General features: G+C 44.9%; 1 protein-coding gene across 2 annotated transcripts in view; it reads right to left on the bottom strand.

Annotated features, from left to right (window-relative positions):
• The window catches only part of osbpl11 (oxysterol binding protein-like 11), a 206,409-nt gene that overhangs the window by 145,950 nt on the left and 46,729 nt on the right, over nucleotides 1–13,730 (bottom strand). The window lies entirely within an intron of this gene.

Raw genomic sequence — 13,730 nt, 5'->3', positions numbered from 1 at the left:
CTAGAAGCAGAAAGAAGGTGGTTATAAGTTTTTATAAAATGAGAATGTGGACACATTACTATTGAATTATGTTTTGCTCAATTGAGTGTTAGACATATACAGAAACCATTATTGTAATTAAGTTTCCAAAACAAGCTGAAACGAAAGATATTATGGAGTGCACACTTTCCCTCTTATTTCGCATCGCATTTATCAAAGACCATCTTAAGCACTGGTTGGCTTAGGGAAATCCAAATACAACTTGGGTACTATTATTGAATCAAAGTCAATTGTAATGTTTAGATAGGAATTAAGGATATCATAAATCTTGCAGTTCTGCAATTTGGGATAGGTGCGTTCAGCCAGAATCTGCAGAATGAAAAAGATAATGCGGGCTTTTCCCATTACGTTCAGCAGTGAATTGTCTTGATAATTGTTGAAATCGCTGCGGTCACCCTTGTTGTACATGGTCAAAATTTGTGTTGTCTCAGACATATCTTTTGGCAGGGCAGGGCCATAAACTCAAGAGGTCCTGGAACGTGCTGATTTGCCAAACCAAGGACGTTTAAGCTGCTTGATAAAGTTCATGGAATGGATGATGGCTGTATAACCAAATATCCACTATAATGTGTGAACTGTCCACTGGATCGCAATCTCCTGGCCGCCCATACCTCCACTACAAGGACACCTGCAAGCTGGATATGAATGGGGTAATGGAAATAAAGGATCTGTTCCTAGAAGAACGGTTTGTGAGTCTGGGGGAGAAGTTTGGGTTGCCGCGAGGGGAGGGTTTCAGGTGTGGAATTTTGTGAAAAAGCTCTGTCCGACCTTCCCAGCGCCACCGCCCTCCTCGTTGCTGGAGCGGGTGTTGTCAGTGTAGGGGTTGGGGAAGGGAGGGGCCGTCTCTGTGATTTATGGGAGGATTTTGGAGGAGGATAGGGTGTCTCTGGAGGAGGTTAAGGACGTGGGAAGAGAAGCTAAGTGGTGTGAGGTGCTGTGGAGGGTGAATGCCTCAATCTCGGGTGCGAATTTGGGGTTGATACAGCTAAAGGTAGTGCACAGAGCCCACCTGATAAAGTCGAGGATGAGCCGGTTGTTTGAGGGGGTGGAGGTTATTTGTGAGCAGTGTGGGAGGGGCCCAGCCACACATACACATGTTCTAGTCCTGCCGAAGTTGGAGATCCTTCTTCAGGACCATGTCGGCGATCTTGCATGTGAACTTAGAGCCCTGGGGGCCATATTTGGTGTGCTGGGCTTGCTGGAATTGCAGATGGGAGTGGGGCAAATGGCTTAACCTTTGGCTCCTTGATCGCTCGCAGGCGGGTCCTGTTGGGGTGGAGCTTCTCCACCTTGTGCCTCGGTATGGCTGAGGGATATAATGGAATTCTTATATTTGGAGACGGTGGAATTTGCTGAGGAGGGCGAGTGAGGGGTTCCATAAGAGATGGGGTTTGTTTGTATTGCATTTTGGGGAGATGGTTAACTGCTTTGGGGGGGGGGGGGGGTGGCTGGGGTTTTGTTTTATTTTGGGTTGGTTTTGTTTGGTAAATGCTATGTGTGTTATATGTTTAATTGTTAAAATTTGAAAATCTGAACAAATTCATATTTTTAAAAAATAAGAATAGATCATTCCAGCGCAGAGCTGGCAATGGTACAAATTTGGTGGGCCAAATAGTACTATTTTATCATACGACTGTATCGATTTTATTATTGCATTTCAAAATAAAAACCTTACACGCAAGTAACAAAACCCATGCACAATCCCAAAACATGTATCAGATCACTACAATTTGGCAAATGAACAAAATGCAAGGTACATAATTCCATATCGTCTTGTTAGTTCTTTCTCCATCTTTTGGATGAGATGTTAAATTGAGGCCCCACCTGCTCTCTGATGTAAGTATAAGATCTCATGGTGCTATGTTGAAGAGGATCTAGGGAGTTATTCTCAGCGTCCTAATTGGCATTTAGCCCACAATCAGCTTCAGAATAAAAAAATTGACGTAAATCCCCCGATTAGCGTTGGTCAACTGTTCCCACTGATGCTATTCACAGGTGTTGCTAACTTTCGGTTGGCTCTTAATTCATAATTTGCTCTGTTTGTTTAACCTTTGCTCTAGTCACCAGGTATCTTTATGATACTGCCACGAGGTTCAAGTTCAAGGACTGATCAATAACTCAACACACCAATTTGTAAGATTCAAATCAAAACAAAATTTATTATACACAGTAAATCACTACTCATGCATAAACTCTACTTTCTAGACTATTCCTATCACTAAAAGGCCTACACTTGGCTTCGGAATTGGCCCACCAGGTCAGGGGAACAAATGGCCTTTCGTTCAGGTCCCGAGTCTGCAGGATTCAAAAGCTGGTACGGACTGGTAGCTAGGAGCGCCTATCTCGTAGCGAGCGTTGACTGGAGACTTACTTGGTTGATGCAGCAGCTTGGACAGGTCACTCTCACGGGTTGATTCAAGTTGCTGAGTGACCCTGCCAAAGAAGGACGATTTGAACTTGGGGGCTTTACTTTATAGTCCCTAGGGACTTCCCAATACTGGAGTTGTTCCCTGATCGCTGGGCGGTCCCTAAATGTCTGTTGGCCTTCCTTTGTCTTGGCTCCTACTGGCGCCGAGGAGTCTGCTTGGCTTTATTCACCTTGAGTGTTGCGATTGTGCCTTGGAATCGCTCATTACTATGCAGATGGCTGCTAGTTTCAGTGCTGTCTGGTTTTTGCAAGTTTCAATACACATGATTTCTGCACTTGCTAGTCTTTGCCTGTGTTGGCTGAATTTCCCTTCAGTTTTTGCGGTTCTCCATTTTAAGTCGGGAAGTGGCCAACCCAGGTGGCTACACAGGAAAAATACACACTTATCTACCAGCATTTTGTAAGGCCAGACTTTCAATGCTGGCAACTCCCAGAAGCCTCTATTGGAGAAACCAGGCAGGCCCTGGTCAAGCCACGCCATGTTTATGACACTAGCTGCTATGTTCTAGGAAGTAAGAGTTTATATGTTGCAAAGCTTGTGTTAATTTTGGTATTTCTAGATCTGTTTCACAATAGAAAGTGATTTTCATATCCCACAATTGTTAAAATGCCCATGGTCAGCGTTTCTAACTCAAATCACTTGTAATTCTTTAAATGAAAACTGAGAGAAAAATTCATGGGTTTAAGGTTGCCTGGAGCCGTCAACCTCCAAAACTGCATAGCCTCACTGCAATGACACTGCAAATCCTCCCTCAACCCTGGCCACCCCCACCCCCAAATGTTCTCCTGCCTCCCTCATTTTATCAATGTTCATGCATAGACACTGCAGCTGATAAGTATAAAACTTGCAAAAATTGCTATGAAAAACTCTTAATCCTTGTAAAAAAACCAGAGTAAGTGTAGCACAAACAGCTACAGTCTGCATGGTTCTGGCCAACCACGGGGCAATCTGGGGCAGGGTAAAATAGACAACTGGAAGTTTAAGCTTCTCGCGTAAATACCAGGGGTCTGTTAGGACCGGACTTCCGGGAGGTCCCAAGCTTATCTGTTGGGGTACTTTCCAGTCTCCAACTATCTGGAGACCAGAAGGTCTGGGCCTAAAATCTCATCATATTGCTGCTCGTGGGAACAATGAATGCAAATAGTCTGCCTCCTTTCCACCATTACAGCACTTTGTCCCAGAGATTGTAAAGGACACTACATAAATGCAAGCTTTTTTCCCTTTAATTTAAAATATATCTTTCAGTTAAAGCAGAAGAGCAAATCTTAGAATGGAGGAGGGTACGGCAGCATGGTGGCACAGTGGTTAGCAAGTGCTGTCTCACAGCGCGGAGGACCCGGGTTCGATCCCGGCCCGGGTCACTGTCCTGTGTGGAGTTTGCACATTCTCCCATGCCTGCGTGGGTCTCACCCCCACAACCCAAAAGATGTGCACGGCAGGTGAATTGGCCACGCTAAATTGCCTCTTAATTGGGTACTCTAAAAATTTAAAAAGAATGGAGTGAGGGTGAGAAAAATTACAGGGCCAATAAATATTGCATGCTTGACTGCCAGTAGCGAAAGCCAGGAAGTAATTCTCAGTTCCTGCAATGCACAAAAAATTTCCCACAATTAGGTATTTTTAAAATTCAGATTATTTACCTCAGTTTACAGAACTCTTGGTTTTACATGACTCTTGTTTGGTCTATGACTTACTGATGGCAATTCCTGATATTTGGGGTTTTTTTTGATAAAGGAGGATCTACAAAACCTAACTAGAGTTTTAACATTGGTTACTATGGGAACCAATGTTCCACCTACAAGTCATGGTTTTCAGGAAGGCAATCACAACTTTAAGTACACTTATTGTACGAAGTGCCGTGCCAAGCACAAAATTCCGTGGCCAGGGATCTCAAAATCATGAGAAGAAAACAAAGTGCTAATGGTATCCTCATTTTCGTTCAGACCATGGGAACATCTCGGAATGGATGTTTTTGCGCTCAAAAGGAAGATATTCCTCATGGTTGTTGACTATTATTCTTGGTGGATTGAGGTTACACGTTTTCATGGTCCCACCTTGGAAGCTATCATGATATTACTAAAATAACTCATTTCAGACAAAGGCTCACAGTTGACAACAAATGTTTTTAAAAATATTTTTATTAGGGTATTTGCAAGTTTTTATAATAATAACAGGAACAGCGACATAAACATGGTACAATAAACATTTCCACCCCATCACAATCTTCACACACCCCAACCATACAACAATCCGCCGCCCCCTTTGGAATTCTGCTCTGCTGACATTTTAATTTTCCCCCCGAGAAAGTCGACGAACGGCTGCCACCTCCGGGTGAACCCTACCATTGACCCTCTTAAGGCAAACTTTATTTTCTCGAGACTGAGAAACCCAGCCATGTCACTAACCCAGGTCTCTACACTCGGGGACTTCGAGTCCCTCCACATTAATAAGATCCGTCTCTGGGTACCAGGGAGGCAAAGTCCAAGACGTCGACCTGTTTCGCCCCCTGAACTCCCGGCTCTTCCGACACTCCAAAGATCACCACCTCCGGACTCGGCACTACCCGTGTTTTTTGTACCGTGGACATTGCCTTAGCGAAACCGTGCCAAAACCATCTAAGCTTCGGGCATGCCCAAAACATGTGGACATGATTTGCTGGACTTCCCGCGCACCTCGCACACCTGTCCTCAAAAAACTTGCTCATCCAGGTCGTCATGTGTGCCTGGTGGACTACCTTAAACTGTATCAGGCTAAGCCTGACACATGATGAGCATGTATTAACCCTGCTTAGGGCATCCGCCCACAGACCCGCCTCTATCTCTCCTCCTAGCTCGTCTTCTCGCGTGCCCTTAAGCTCCTCCACCGGAGTTTCCTCCGATTCCAAAAGTTCCTGGTAAATATCTGATACCTTCCCCTATCCCACCCAGGTACTGGAGACTACTCTGTCCTGTATACCCGTGGCTGCAGCAGGGGGAAGGCCGGAATCTGCCTTCTCAAGAAGTCTCGCACCTGCAGCTACCTAAACCCTCCCTGCTGGCAATTCAAATTTATCCTCCAATGCTTTCAAGCTGGGGAAGCTCCAGTCTATAAATAGATCCCCTATCCTCCTAATTCCCTGCCCTTTGCCATGTCCGGAACCCACCACCCAGCCGACCGGTACAAACCGATGATTATTATAAATCAGGGTCCAAACCGATGCTCCCTCCACTCTCTTATAAACTCCTTCACTGTCCCCAGATTCTCAGAGCCGCCACCACCAATGGATTTGTGGAGTATCGGGCCGGCGAGAGCTGAAGGGGGTGCTGTTATCAGTGCTCCCAAACTTGAGTCTTTACATGAAGCCGCCTTCATCTGCTCCCATACCGACCCCCTCCCCCACTATCCACTTCCTAATCATGGCTATATTAGCCGCCCCAGTAGTAATTGCAAAAGTTCGGCAGTGCCAACCCCAGCCGCACCCCCCCCCCCCCCCCCCCCCCCCCCCCCCCCCCCCCCCGCGGGACTATGCTCCAGCAACACTTTCTTCACTCGTGGTGTTTTACCCGCCACACAAAGCCTGAAATGACCTTATTCACCCGCTTGAAAAAGGCCCTCAGGGTGAAGATTGAGTGGCACTGAAAGACAAACATAAATCTGGAGATGACCGTCATTTTCACAGTCTGTACCCCCCCCCCCCCCCACCACCACCACCACCACCACCAGTGATAGCGGGAGCATGTCCCATCTCTTAAAGTCCTCTTTCATTTGTTCTACGAGTCGGAATAGGTTTAACTTGTGCAGTGCCTCCCATTCCACGGGCCACCTGGATTCCCAGATATCGAAAGCTCCCTTCCTACCATTCTAAACGGCAGCTCTCCCAGTCTCTTCTCCTGCCCTCTTGCTTGGATCGCGAACATCTCGCTTTTGACAACAAATGTTTTAAGTGGTTCACAGAAGCTTATGGGTTTGACCACATGACTAGCTCAACCCAGATTCTCGGTACACTAATGGGGATACCAAACAATGAGTAAGGACGGTAAAGGCTTGGTGAAGAAAAATGGACAAATATCAACGTGGCAATGTTGAGCTATTGTTTCACACTGCTTCAGAATGGTCTGGCTCGATGAGAACCTCTAATCGGAAAATGTCTGTCTGTGGACTCAACTTCCTGCTTTTCCACACATGCTTATGCCATGTCTGAAAGCAGCAGATTAGAGAGAATAAGGGAGAAGGAAGATGAGTATCATGCAAATTAAACCAGAAACTATAATAAATGACATACCAGAGCACCAGGCAAGGAGTCGGCATGGATTTGTGGTCAAAATCGTAAAGGCCAGGTTTTGGGAAAAAAATCATTACATCCGCGCAGTTGTCTTGTGGAGACTGAAAATGGAACAGTAAGAAGAAACAGAAGCACACTCATCTCTACAAGAAGGCAGAATGGACCAGTTACCCAGATCATCGGGAAGACGACCGTAACATTGAGCTATTATTCTCTGATAATTCACATAATACTCTACCGAGTTCAACGAGAGCACTGAGAACAAGTTTGGGAAGATTGGCAAAATCACCACAGAGGTTATCTCTATGAAGCAGGCATAGAGTCACAGAGACTGTTTGTGGGTTGGGGGGGGGGGGGGGGGGGGGGGGGGGGGTAAATGTAGTGTAAAATGTTAATGCAAAATAAGTATAGGCAGCACAGTAGCACAGTGGTTAGCACTGTTGCTTCACAGCGATAGGGTCCCAGGTTCAATTCCCGGCTTGGGTAACTGTCTGTGCAGAGTTTGCACGTTCTCCCAGAGTCTGTGTGGGTTTCCTCTGGGTGCTCTGGTTTCCTCCGGGTTCCTCCTACAATCATAGAATTTACAGTGCAGAAGGAGGCCATTCGGCCCATCGAATCTGCACCGGCTCTTGGAAAGAGCACCCTACCCAAGGTCCACACCTCCACACTATATCTATAACCCAGTAACCTCACCCAACACTTAAGGGCAATTTTGGACACTATGGGCAATTTAGCATGGCCAATCCACCTAACCTGCACATCTTTGGACTGTGGGAGGAAACGGGAGCACCCGGAGGAAACCCACGCACACACGGGGAGAATGTGCAGACTCCGCACAGGCAGTGACAAGTCCCGAAAGCCGCGCTGTTAGGTAATTTGGACTTTCTGAATTCTCCCTCGGTGTACCCGAATAGGCGCCAGAATGTGGAGACTAGGAACTTTTCACAGTAACTTCATTGCAGTGTTAATGCAAGCCTACTTGCGACAATAAAGATTATTATTATTATGCAAGTAGACAGTCTGCATCATTAGTGATGCAATATCACATGACAACAGAATCTACTGAAGGATGGTTCTTATGAAGCCTCGTGCTAAGGCCTTGTCCTGCATATAGTTACGGTTTATTTAAAGGTAAAGTTTACCAACAGTTTTGCCTTCAGCAGTCTCTATCAACCCCTAATCAAAGACAACCTAAACTAAGACCTCCACTCTGATGGTGGAGAATCAGGGGCAGGGTCAATCCAAAATTTAGGCAATTAACTAAGCAAAATAACAATAATGAAAAGAAATGGCATTAGAGTGAAAAACCTCCAGGACCACATGGTTTCCGTCACAGGATTATAGAGGAAGTGACAACATTGCAGACGTCCTAGCTACATTCTTTCAAAATTTTATTACTTAGGAACTGTTCCTAGATTGAATAATTAAAGGAAACTATCCTTTAGATTGAATAAGCAAGCATACCACGCCATTATGTAAGAAAAGAGGGGTTAGCCGGGAAACTATAGGCCAGTTAACTTAATACCTGCTGTTGGGAATTTATCACAATCCATTATTAAAGATAGAGCTAGTGCAGTGGTTAGCTCTGCTGCCTCATGGCGCCGAGGTCCCAGGTTCGATCCCGGCCCACTGTTTGTGTGGAGTTTGCACATTCTCCCAGTGTCTGTGTGGGTCTCACCCCCACAACCCAAAGATGTGCAGGGTAGGTGGATTGGCCACTCTAAATTGCTCCTTAATTGGAAACATTAAAAAAAAAAAGACATTTTATTTGAAAAAGATAGAACAACTGGACACCTTCAAATTTTATTCAGCGAGTCAGAAAACCAGCTTGGATTTGTAAAGGTTCGGCCACACCTGACAAACCTGATGGCCTTTTGTTGAAGAGGTGATTGTAGTGAACAAGGGGATGTCTTTGGATTTTATTTATATGGACTCCCAGAAGGCACTTGATAAAATTATTATTAAGCGACTGTTAGCTAAAGGTGAAACTCGGTGAAACAAAAGCATATTATTGGCCGAGTGGCAGAAAACAGAGTAGGGAGAATGGGCCAGGTACTCTAATTGGCAGGATCTGACTAGTGGTATTCCACAAGGGTCTGTGGTAGGGTCTCAATTATGCAATGTGTTAATTAATGACTCAGATGATGGAATAGAAAGCCACATATTTAAGTGTGCGGATGACAAAGATTTGGCAGCATTGTAAACAGTTTAGCTGGAAGCATAAAGTTACAGACACACTGATTGACTTAATCTGAGTGACAAATGGATTTAAATGTAGGTAAATGTGAAGGAAACAGTGAAAGTCCAAAGACAGTTTGGGAGTTGAGGTACATAAATCATAAAAATGCCAGGAACTGGCACAAAAATACGAACAGAATCCTTGCCTTTATATCTGGAAAACTGGAATACAAGGAAATACAAGTTAATTTGCCAATGACAACAAGATAGGCAGGGAAATAAGATGTCAAGAAGAGGTACAGTGTCTGAAAAGGAATACAGACGGGTTAAGTGAGGGAATAAAAGTTTGGCAGATGGCGTATAACGTGGCAAATGTGAACGTGTCCACTTCGGCAGTGAGAACAGAAAAGCAGTACACTATTTAAATAGAGTAACATTTCAGAACCTGGTGGTAGACAGATCTGGGTGCCCTGGTACATGAGACACAAAGTTCATATGTAAGTGCAGCAAGTGATTAGGAAGGCAAATGGAATGTTGGCATTTATTGCATGGGAAATGAAATATAAAAAAGTAAGGAGGTTTTACTGCAGCTGGGCCTTGGTGAGATCAAGAGACCACATCTAGAGAACTGTGCGCAGCTTTTGTCTCCTTATTTGAAAAAAGGATATAATGGGGCGGCAATGCGGCACAGTGGTTCGCACTGCTGCCACAGCACGAGGGCCCCGGGTTCAATTACAACCTCATCCCAAAGAAAAGAAAGGTTATCAGAGGGGGGATTAGGCAGCCATGGCTGACAAAGGAAGTTAGGGAATGCATCAAAGCAAAAGAGAAAGCCTATAATGTGGCAAAGAATAGTGGGAAGTCAGAAGATTGGGAAGGCTACAAAAACAAACAGAGGATAACAAAGAGAGAAATAAGGAAAGAGAGGATCAAATATGAAGGTAGGCTAGCCAGTAACATTAGGAATGATAGTAAAAGTTTCTTTAAATACATTAAAAACAAACGGGAGGCAAAAGTAGACATTGGGCCGCTCCAAAATGACGCTGGTAATCTAGTGATGGGAGACAAGGAAATAGCGGAGGAACTAAATAAGTACTTTGCGTCAGTCTTCACAGTAGAAGACATGAGTAATATCCCAACAATTCCGGAGAGTCAGGGGGCAGAGTTGAATATGGTAGCCATCACAAAGGAGAAAGTGCTAGAGAAACTAAGAGGTCTCAAAATTGATAAATTGCCGGGCCCAGATGGGCTACATCCTAGAGTTCTAAAGGAGATAGCTGAAGAAATAGTGGAGGTGTTAGTTATGATCTTTCAAATGTCACTGGAGTCAGGGAAAGTCCCAGAGGATTGGAAAATCGCTGTTGCAACCCCCCTGTTCAAGAAGGGAACAAGGAAAAAGATGGAAAATTATAGGCCAATTAGCCTAACCTCGGTTGTTGGCAAGATTCTAGAATCCATTGTTAAGGATGAGATTTCTAAATTCTTGGAAGTGCAGGGTCGGATTAGGACAAGTCAGCATGGATTTAGTAAGGGGAGGTCGTGCCTGACAAACCTGTTAAGAGTTCTTTGAAGAGATAACAAATAGGTTAGACCAAGGAGAGCCAATGGATGTTATCTATCTTGACTTCCAAAAGGCCTTTGATAAGGTGCCTCACGGGAGACTGCTGAGTAAAATAAGGGCCCATGGTATTCGAGGCAAGGTACTAACATGGATTGACGATTGGCTGTCAGGCAGAAGGCAGAGAGTTGGGATAAAAGGTTCTTTTTCGGAATGGCAACCAGTGACGAGTGGTGTCCCGCAGGGTTCAGTGTTGGGGCCACAGCTGTTCTCTTTATATATTAACGATCTAGATGACGGGACTTGGGGCATTCTGGCTAAGTTTGCCGATGATACAAAGATACGTGGAGAGGCAGGTAGTATGGAGGAGGTGGGGAGGCTGCAGAAAGATTTAGACAGTTTAGGAGAGTGGTCCAAGAAATGGCTGTTGAAATTCAACGTGGGCAAGTGCGAGGTCTTGCACTTTGGAAAAAAGAATGGTGGCATGGACTATTTTCTAAACGGTGACAAAATTCATAATGCTGAAGTGCAAAGGGACTTGGGAGTTCTAGTCCAGGATTCTCTAAAGGTAAACTTGCAGGTTGAGTCCGTAATTAAGAAAGCAAATGCAATGTTGTCATTTATCTCGAGAGGCTTGGAATATAAAAGCAGGGATGCACTTCTGAACCTTTATAAAGCATTAGTTAGGCCCCATTGAGAATACTGTGAGCAATTTTGGGCCCCACACCTCAGGAAGGACATACTGGCACTGGAGTGGGTCCAGCGGAGATTCACACGGATGATCCCAGGAATGGTAGGCCTAACATACGATGAACGTCTGAGGATCCTGGGATTATATTCATTGGAGTACATAAGAACATAAGAACTAGGAGCAGGAGTAGGCCATCTGGCCCCTCGAACCTGCTCCGCCATTCAATGAGATCATGGCTGATCTTTTGTGGACTCAGCTCCACTTTCCGGCCCGAACACCATAACCCTTAATCCCTTTATTCTTCAAAAAACTATCTATCTTTATCTTAAAAACATTTAATGAAGGAGCCTCTACTGCTTCACTGGGCAAGGAATTCCATAGATTCACAACTCTTTGGGTGAAGAAGTTCCTCCTAAACTCAGTCCTAAATCTACTTCCCCTTATTTTGAGGCTATGCCCCCTAGTTCTGCTTTCACCCGCCAGTGGGAACAACCTGCCCGCATCTATCCTACCTATTCCCTTCATAATCTTATATGTTTCTATAAGATCCCCCCTCATCCTTCTAAATTCCAACGAGTACAGTCCCAGTCTACTCAACCTCTCCTCGTAATCTACCCCCTTCAGCTCTGGGATTAACCTAGTGAATCGCCTCTGCACACCCTCCAGTGCCAGTACGTCCTTTCTCAAGTAAGGAGACCAAAACTGAACACAATACTCCAGGTGTGGCCTCACTAACACCTTATACAATTGCAGCATAACCTCCCTAGTCTTAAACTCCATCCCTCTAGCAATGAAGGACAAAATTCCATTTGCCTTCTTAATCACCTGTTGCACCTGAAAACCAACTTTTTGCGACTCATGCACGAGCACACCCAGGTCTCTCTGCACAGCAGCATGTTTTAATATTTTATCATTTAAATAATAATCCCTTTTGCCGTTATTCTTACCAAAATGGATAACCTCACATTTGTCAACATTGTATTCCATCTGCCAGACCCTAGCCCATTCACTTAGCCTGTCCAAATCCCTCTGCAGACTTCCAGTATCCTCTGCACTTTTTGCTTTACCACTTATCTTAGTGTCGTCTGCAAACTTGGACACATTGCCCTTGGTCCCCAACTCCAAATCATCTATGTAAATTGTGAACAGTTGTGGGCCCAACACTGATCCCTGAGGGACACCACTAGCTACTGATTGCCAACCAGAGAAACACCCATTAATCCCCACTCTTTGCTTTCTATTAATTAACCAATCCTCTATCCATGCTCCTACTTTCCCCTTAATGCCATGCATCTTTATCTTATGCAACAACCTTTTGTGTGGCACCTTGTCAAAGGCTTTCTGGAAATCCAGATATACCACATCCATTGGCTCCCCGTTATCTACCGCACTGTTAATGTCCTCATAGGAGTATAGGAGGTTGAGGGGAAATCTAATAGAAATTTACAAGATAATGAATGGCTTAGATAGGGTGGACGTAGGGAAGTTGTTTCCATTAGCAGGGGAGACTAGGACCCGGGGGCACAGCCTTAGAATAAAAGGGAGTCACTTTAGAACAGAGATGAGAAGCAATTTCTTCAGCCAGAGAGTGGTGGGTCTGTGGAATTCATTGCCGCAGAGAGCGGTGGAGGCCGGGACGTTGAGTGTCTTTAAGACAGAAGTTGATAAATTCTTGATTTCTCGAGGAATTAAGGGCTATGGAGAGAGAGCGGGTAAATGGAGTTGAAATCAGCCATGATTGAATGGTGGAGTGGACTCGATGGGCCGAATGGCCTTACTTCCACTCCTATGTCTTATGATCTTATGTGGCTGTCTTTCTGGAGTTTGCATGTTCTCCATGTGTCTGCGTGGGTTTCCTCCCACAGTCCAAAGATGTGCAGGCTAGGTGAATTGGCCATGCTAAATTGCATCTTAGTACCCAATTCTTAGGTGGAGTTATAGGGTTGCCAGGATAGGGTGGGGGATGGACCTAGGTAAGGAGCTTTTTCCAGAGGTTCGGTGCAATCTCGATAGGCTGAATAGCCTCCTTCTGCACTGTAGAGATTCTATGGTGTTAGAAGCAGTTCAGAGAAGGTTCACTCAACTCAACCCTGGGGCAAAGGGCATATCTTATGAAGAAAGATTGAGCAGGTTAGGCCTATAATATGACCTGGGAATATGATGTTATTGGTATTACGGAGACTTGGTTGAGGGAATGGCAAGACTGGCAACTAAATATCCCAGGGTATAGATGCTTCAGGAGGGATATAAAGGGAGGTAAAGGGGTGGAGGAGTTGCATTACTGGTCAGAGATGATATCACAGCTATGATTAAGGAGGGCACGATGGAGGATTCGAGCACTGAGGCAATATGGGTAGAGCTAAGAACTAGGAAGTGTGCACTAACATAGTTGGGACTTTACTACAGGCCTCCCAAAAGCGAGCGTGAAGTAGAGGTACAAATATGTAGACAGATTATAGAAAAATGTAGGAGAAATAGGGTGGTCGTAATGGGAGATTTTAACTTCCCCAACATTGAATGGGACTCATGTAGTGTTGGAGGCGTAGATGGAGCAGAATTTGTAAGGAGCATCCA

The sequence above is a fragment of the Scyliorhinus torazame genome, chromosome 2 (genome assembly GCF_047496885.1).
Source record: "Scyliorhinus torazame isolate Kashiwa2021f chromosome 2, sScyTor2.1, whole genome shotgun sequence".
In the NCBI taxonomy this organism is placed as follows: Eukaryota; Metazoa; Chordata; class Chondrichthyes; order Carcharhiniformes; family Scyliorhinidae; genus Scyliorhinus; species Scyliorhinus torazame.
Note: the sequence above shows the minus strand (reverse complement) of the source record. Positions and strands in the feature narration are given on the sequence as shown.